Source organism: Harpia harpyja, chromosome 9 (assembly GCF_026419915.1).
Source record: "Harpia harpyja isolate bHarHar1 chromosome 9, bHarHar1 primary haplotype, whole genome shotgun sequence".
Taxonomy (NCBI): domain Eukaryota; kingdom Metazoa; phylum Chordata; class Aves; order Accipitriformes; family Accipitridae; genus Harpia; species Harpia harpyja.
Window position 1 is genome coordinate 504,608 of NC_068948.1, and position 7,230 is coordinate 511,837.

Here is a 7,230-nt window from a genome sequence, read left to right on the forward strand (position 1 = left end):
TGAGCACTTAAAGGAAAAGCAACCAGAATTGCTTAGGTCCACAGGCTGGACTTCATTAATATAAAAAAGTTGCTATAAAAAGTTGGCCTTTATTATTGCCAGTAATCCATTACCCTTCTCTCTCCTCTTCTGAGCACTGTAAACACCAACTGGAAAATGGTGAGATTTTAGTGCAGCTACTACATAGAAGGTATCATGAGGTACACTGGATGTCTCTAAAGTCAGTGCAAGTCCCCACAGACAAAGAGCTGACCTGCTGTTCCTGCTTCCTGAATACAGGGTTACATGGCACGAGGACTTCAGTCGAGCCAGAGCCCAAGTCCGTAACTGCTATGCAGCCCCACAGCTTCCCTCCGATCTGGCACATCTACCTCTGAGATTAGACCGTCATCGAGTCCTTACAGATATTAACTCCTCCGTGATTCCATGTAACTTATCACCTGATGTAATGAAAAGATGCTGGCTTGGCTTTGATTTTCCTTTTTGGTGGTTCATTGCCATTTCTGAGAGTAACATCTCTTTAAAAACGGGGTGGGGGTGAATTTCCAGTTCAGCCTTTTAACAGTGGAGGGAGGGGAAAAAAAAGTCTTCAACAGATGAACAGCATATCTAAGGAACAGTCTGCATTCAACTCATGCCCATGTTATTTGTCTAGAAGGTAGTTACTATATTCTCTCTGAAACAGACCTAAGGAAGGTGTTTTCAGGAACAGGAAAAAGTCAAAGAAAATTAGTGTTTCTGCAAACAGGTAACTTCAGGTTGTGGCTCTCCTTTCTGAGAACAAGGTAAACTAAATTCCAGGAATATTCAAGATACTCAGTATTTAATGCAAGCAGCCTGACCAACCATTCCTCCATAAAGCTGGTCTTTGTTTCAAAAGCGTCTAGACTATACAGATCAATCAAGTTATTTCTTTTGGGTTGGCTTATTTTTGGAGAGCAGCACTCTGGAGAATACCACCCTAATGGCTGACCACAGAGGTGTCTCACAGTCATTTCACTGCTAGGCTTGAGCATATCTATCTCATGTTTATTTGTAGGGCAGAAAGTCAGGCCCACACTAAATTCTTTGCCAGTGATGTGAGATAATGTGTTCAGCTGGAATTTCTCTGCAGAAAAGCAATTAAGAGAAAGATTTAGAGGACTAACACCAGCACTGAAGTTAGCTGGAACCCGGTCTACAGAGCAGCAGTGTTAGCAGCTGACCCACTGCCGCTCAAAACAGCTTCGGGGCCAACTATCTCAGAAGTATGTCATTCTAATTAGAAATTTTTGTGGAGTTAGGACTTGAGTCAGGGTAACCTTGTTATAACTCAAGAGAAGGCAAAACCAAATGACCCATCTTCCACAGTTTAATTTCACCATATATTTGCCAGTGCATTTGTAGATGATGGACCACATTTCACTCCTAGTTTGAACCACATTGCTACTTAAGCACTGCAAGGCACAAAAAGCTGCTGGGAGGAGGTGGGGGGTGGGGGGAATAAATCAAGATTCTCAAAAAATCTTCAAATGTCTTAAAATTTTCCAACCCTTGTTCCTTAACTCAGATATTCACTCTTTTGGATTCAGATTAGGGCTAAACAACTGGAAACAGCGGTACCAGAGAACAGATTGCTCCATTCAGGCTTATATTGTGGCAAAGCAGACAGTATGAAGAAGCCCCAGGCTACTTTTACTTATACCCATTCTATTTCAGGCCTCAGAATTAACACAGAAAAGTCATCTAAACAATGATTTTTAATCTAATGCATGTCCTCACCAGCATCCAGCAAAAAGGAACATAAGCTTACAGACCTTAACCTGCACTATCCATGTTCCCAAATTCATAGCTTGAACAGTATGTAAAAAGAGTCAACTAATTTAATAAGCAAAATACCTCAAAAATGTATCAGAAATGAAATGACAATGCTAGCCTTACTGCCAACAGCTGTGGTCAGCAATGAAATCATTAGCAATACCGCATTACTATTCGAGACCATAATTCATTTGGTTTAGAAAGTCCACAGAGGCCTGACTTGCTTTGCCATGAAGAAGAGAGAGCAAACAGATTCCAATTACAAGAAGATCCTGTTCTTTACCTCCCCCACTTCCTACAAACATGCTTTCAGACATCTTCTACCAGCCTCTAAACAGTCTGATTATTCCTTTGACTGTGCAGAATCATAGAACAGCCCAGGTTATAAGGGACCTTGAAAGATCATCTGGTCCAACTTTTCATGGGAAAAGGAGCCTAAATGAGATTATCTAGCACCTTGTTCAGTTTCATCTTGAAAACCTCCAGTGATGGGGACTCTACCACATCCATGGGGAGGTTATTCCAGTGATTGTAAAAAATTTTTCTTACATGAAGATGAAACCTCTCCCACTACAACTTGTATTTGTTGCCCCTTGCCCTCTCCCTGTGAAGAGAGAGCCTCTGTCTTCTTTGTAGCCACCCTTTAAGTAGTGGAAAACTGTGATGAGGTCCCCCCGAGCCTTCTTTTCTCCAGGGAGAAAAGACCTAACTCCTCTGGTCTTTCCTCATAGGGCAGGTTCTTCAGGCCTTTGATCATCTTTGTGGCCCTCCTTTGGACCTTCTCGGTTCTGCCCACCATTCGGTCTCTTGAATTGTGGGGACCAGAACTAGACACAGTACTCCAGGTGGGGCCCAACAAGCACTGACTAGAGTGGGATGATCACATCTCTATCTGTGCTAACAATGCCCCTGCAGATGCAGCCCAGGATCCGATTTGCCTTTGTTACCACAGCAGGACATTGCTGACTCATGTACAAGCTTACTGTCCACCAGGACCCCCAGGTCCCTTTCAGCAAGGCTGCTCCCCAGCCACACAGATCTCAGACTGTACTGGGCTCTCTGGTCATGACATCCCAGGTGCAGGACTTTGCACTTTTCTTTGTTAAACTTCATACAGTTCTTGCTAGGCCACTGTTCCAGCCTGTCCAGGTCTCTCTGTAAGATGGCTTTCCCTTCTGATGTGTCCACCTTGCCACCCACTTCAATGTCATCAGCAAACTTGGTAAGGGTGTTTTCAATCCCATCATCCAGATCATTTATGAAGATGTTGAACAGCATGGGGCCCAGTATCAATCCCTGGGGGACTCCACTTGTGACATGCTGCCAGCATGAATAAAAACCATTGATCATGACCCTTCGTGTGTGGCCTGTTAACCAGTTTCCCACCCAACTCGCAGACCACCCATCCAATCTATGTTTTGCCATGAGGAAACTGTGGGAACACTTTGCTGAAGGCCAGGTAAACAATATCCACTGCTCTCCTCATGTCAACAGAAAGTGTTACCTTGTTGTAGAAGGTGACCAGGTCAGTCTGGCATGATTTGCCTTTGGTAAATCTGTGTTGGCTTTTCCCAATCACCTGCTTCATTTGGCTTGCAATAGTTTCTGAGAGGACTCATTCCATTGCTTTCCCAGGGACTGAAGTAAGACTAATGGACCTGTAGTTTCCTGGGTGCTCTTTTGGGCCCTTTGTGTAGATGGGTGTGACATTTGCCCTCTCCCAATCATCAGGGATATCCCCCGATCTCCATCACTTTTCAAAGATTATGGACAGGGGCCTTGAACCAATGTCAGCCACTTCCCTTAACTTCCTGGGGTAGATTTCATCTGGGTCCATGGACTGATGTGGGTTGAGCCCTTGCAGGAGGCCACAGATCAGCCTTTCTTCCGCTAGCAGTGGGTCGACACAAGTACTGCTCTCCTGCACTCATCTTAAGGTTGGCAATCTCCTTTTAAATATTGTCAGGTTGATAAAGTGGATGGTACAGTTAAATGGATTTGCAGACTACATTGCTTCTAAATAATTAGGTTGTGTTCCTCTGAAGCACAGAGTGGTAGCAAAGGACACCAATCTGCCCAATCTCAAAACATCCTACAGGGTATTAGTCTCATCTAGAACTGGCCTTTTATAAAGAGTCAGCACGCCTAGTTGCCAGCAGGACGTGAACCACTGTTGGAAAGCAAAAGCCATAGTTAGAAAGCAGAAGCTTGCAAGAAAATGGCACTCAGGTCTGAACTGGTCGTAAATCAAAAGATGAAGTATCTGTCTCCTGTATAGCATTAAGCTACAGTGAATAAAGAAATTAATCTCTTGAGGTCAGTTAGCCAATCTTCAGCAAGCATCCACATCTTTAGCTAGATTAAGAATTTTTTAGAGCTGGCCTTTGGACCTTCATATTTTGCATATACTGCATGAGCCACTCTGACAGTATCATCGAGGAGCATCTATTCAAAACAGAACTTCAAGAACTACCCAAGTATGACACAGCTGTGGCCTCTCCTGCCCATTCTTTTACAGCATCCAGGACATGAAAACAGCTCTGTAATTGTCTACTGTCATCCTCTTTGAATCACCCTACAGCGTGAAGAAGTTTTCAAAAATCCTCAGGTTACATGTATACATGTAAACAAGTATATAAAAACAACAGAAGGCATTAGAGTGTTTCAGTGTCAGCAGATTATCAACCTGTGATCTTTGGATCTACTAAAAGGAGGTAGAAAAGTCAGAAAAGCAAGAGTATTAGCAGACTTAACTTGAATAAACAGGGTTTTGCAAATCTGTTTTGTTCCAAAATTTGTAAGGATGCATGATCAGAAAGAGAACGGGTGAAGAGACACTGTTCTCCATTTTTAATTACACACAGATACAGATTTTTACCTGCTCTTAGTACTGTATAGTTTGTAACTTAAAGTTGTTTTGTTTCGTTTTTTTTTTAAACAACTTTATTTCATAGTTTAAAGAAGATTTCTCCTAAAAAAAAATAAAAAAGATAAATCAAAGCTCTCTCACTCTTTAAATGCAATTTTGTTGAAGGGACACACTGCACTGCTCACCATCATCATTGTATGTTGGATTATCATCTTTACTCCACTCATCCTAAAACACACTATTTGATCACTATATTACAAGCTTATGCAGATCCTAAGAAAACCAGCAGAACTTGTAGTTCTTGTGCTATTCAAAAAACCTAGAAATCACCACAGTAGATTTGATTAGAAGTGGTTTTAGAGATTTTAGTTTATCAGTTCATAGTTGCTTTTCTCCCCCACTTAGAAGAAAGTTTAATATACAAATGTACATGGCGTGCTACATCTGCAGCCCCAAATTAGAGACATTTAACTCATTTCAGACTGCTACCACTGTTCTCCATGTCTACCTCTTGATAGACTGTAGTATAGATGGACCTTGTGGTCCAATTTTCACAGCCCTAGCCCTAAACTGGATGATATATCATACATATATGCTAAACCCACCTACAGTGCAGACCTCCTAGTGCTAACCACACTTCTATTCTTCACCTGCGCAGAGAGATACTAGGGGCAACAGTACTGCCCAGTTTTAGCCTTGACTTTCCTAAATGCAATCAGTTCTGAATTTTTATTTTAAACAAAATGCATCCTTTTCCTATTCTTTGTTAATATATTAAAGAACATTTTATACTGTATTCTTAAAACATTAGTAGTAACAAAGATGGGACAACATGGTACACCTGTAATGGGCACCTTGGAAAAATATATGATGGCAAGTAGCTCCTTTTTTCAGAGGTTTATGCAGGAAAAGTGCAAAGAAGAACAACAAACTGCTTTTCATTGTCAAATGAAAATTTCCATCAATAATGGAAAGTTTTCCAACTGGTAGTTTGGTTAGTTGGAACATCCTGTATTATCAGCAAAGTGTTTTTATTTTTAATTTCTTGGAGAGTAATTCAGGGAAAGCATTTGTCATTTTTTTGGGTTTTTCTCTTGTTGTTTTTAATTACATCCCAGATACATAGTTTGTTTCCTTTGGTAGGAAATGTAGTAACCGAGTCAGTTTCCTACCAAAGGAAGCAAACAGGTAAATTCTGCAATACTCCACCCTTAACTCTTGGGCCAGTTTAGCTATAATTAAGGATCTAAAGTAACCCCAGATAGTAACATTTTCATTGCAGGGCCAAATCTCACTATTTTTCCACCTTACAAAAAGAGAATTACTAGCTGCATTTCCTATCCCTACTCCTAAGCACACCCACATCTGAATTATAATGACTGGCTGATAAAGACTGAAACCTGGCATCTTATGACATCTCCCATATTTAGGGTTTTGTACATCAATGACACCATGCTGCATCCCACCTGGAAATTAAGTAACTGGATAAATACACTCAAAAAGGAAAAGGACTCTGTACTGTTGGATTATGCTTAGGTTCAGCATTTTAACAGTTTTCTAGGTTTTGCAACCATGCAGTCAGATCAATGCTGGAAACACAGAAAGAGTAGCATAGACAAGGGAGCCAGCTTTTTTTTTTTTCAATTTAAAAAAAAAAAACCCTTTCCCTGAATAAGCCTAGACAAGACTGCTAAAGACAAAGGTGTGTACAAATACTCCCACAAACACTAAAGAAGTATGTGGAATATTCCCTAGAGTCCTACGTGAAGAAAACCAGGGTGTGTCAAATACAACTCTTAAATAATTGGGCCATCATGTTCTGACTTCGCCTTAGTTTCCAGATGTTCTTCAGATGGCCTCAAGATGTTGGTCAATCTACAGCTCATTTCAATTGTCTAGTCCTGAAGTAACTGAACTGGGGTCTACATATGAAAGCAACTATACAATTCCGTTTGTCTTGTTTTGAGCAGATGGAAAACCAGCACACATGCCATAGCTGTTAAGTACCCAGAAGCAGAATAAAAACTAACAAAAAATAAATTAAGAACTTATGTTACAAGCAGCTTGTCCTGCTCCCTTCAAGATCCTGGTATAAGCTTCTTCCAATCTACCAGCATTATGCCAGGCTTGTCTAGCTCTCATACAATCTCATACTGTCACCAAGTAACACTTTCATTTCACCAGCCAGCACACAACAACGAGGCAAAGCTGAATACTATCAGCATGTAAAACACACTGTAAGAGATGCAGTCATGAAAAAAAGCAATACTGCAAGAAAGAGAGGACCCAGACCAAATGACTAAGTGCCCCAAACTACTTTGCTTAATGGGCAAGTCATGGAGGGACAACTCCATCTACTCCAAGTACTGTAGATGCAACAAAACTATCCATCAGTCTGCAGAAGACCTGTGAAATCACACACGCACTCTTGATCTTCCCCCATCACTGGAAGGTGATCAGCTAGAGCTAACAGTGCATCCATTCTACATGTCTGAAATTGCCAGATTCTGCCTATGAAAACAAACACAAGTCATCCCCACTGACTAGAGGATATAAAACAAGCT